This window comes from Penaeus vannamei, chromosome 3 (genome assembly GCF_042767895.1).
Source record: "Penaeus vannamei isolate JL-2024 chromosome 3, ASM4276789v1, whole genome shotgun sequence".
Classification (NCBI taxonomy): domain Eukaryota; kingdom Metazoa; phylum Arthropoda; class Malacostraca; order Decapoda; family Penaeidae; genus Penaeus; species Penaeus vannamei.
In genome coordinates, this window is record NC_091551.1 from 34,787,888 (window position 1) to 34,788,481 (window position 594).

The window sequence follows — 594 nt, forward strand, 5'->3', positions numbered from 1 at the left end:
TTGGAGTTCTATATTGGATATATTGGCTATATTTCTACATAGATCGCTTCTACATCAGAGGTATTGTCGACTTGGATGTTGCGGGTAGTGGAAAAGTTCAAGTTTCCGTTGATTTATCGGTGTAAAAACGCTCGTGTGACCAGCCCGTTATCATATTTCTGCATTGGTTACATTGCTTATATATTCCTCTCTGTAGAAGGTCTTGTCGCTTCGGTTTTTGATGAAGGAGGAAAAAGGAGAGATTCTTTTTCTCTCCTTCTTTCCTTCCTTCGCTCTCTTCCGAGAACCTAATATATAAATAAAATGATATACATTTATAAATAGAAATAAAAAGTATCGGCTTTTCTTCACAAAACTATATCACTTTCCCACATGCTCTTTCTCTTCGCTATCATCGGAGTATAAATGGAACGAAAGAAGAATGAAAAGATACATATGATATGGATATAAGTGGCTCCTCTAATAGCACTCGCCTCCACTCGCTGTCTTCAGAGGATAAACAATGTTGGCTTATCGCTTCGCGCGCGTGTGTGTTTCTCTGTGTGTGTGTGTGTGTGTGTGTGTGTGTGTGCGTGTGCGTGTAAGAGTGTGAAA

General features: G+C 39.4%; 1 protein-coding gene across 1 annotated transcript in view; it reads right to left on the reverse strand.

Moving 5' to 3' along the window:
• Positions 1 to 224: 224 nt before the first annotated feature.
• Positions 225 to 594, reverse strand: part of LOC113820546 (uncharacterized) — an 83,785-nt gene continuing 83,415 nt past the window's right edge. Inside the window, exon 2 of the mRNA XM_070144494.1 lies at positions 225 to 594. This exon is cut by the window's right edge and continues 195 nt beyond it. The gene's annotated coding sequence lies outside the window, so the exon portion shown is untranslated.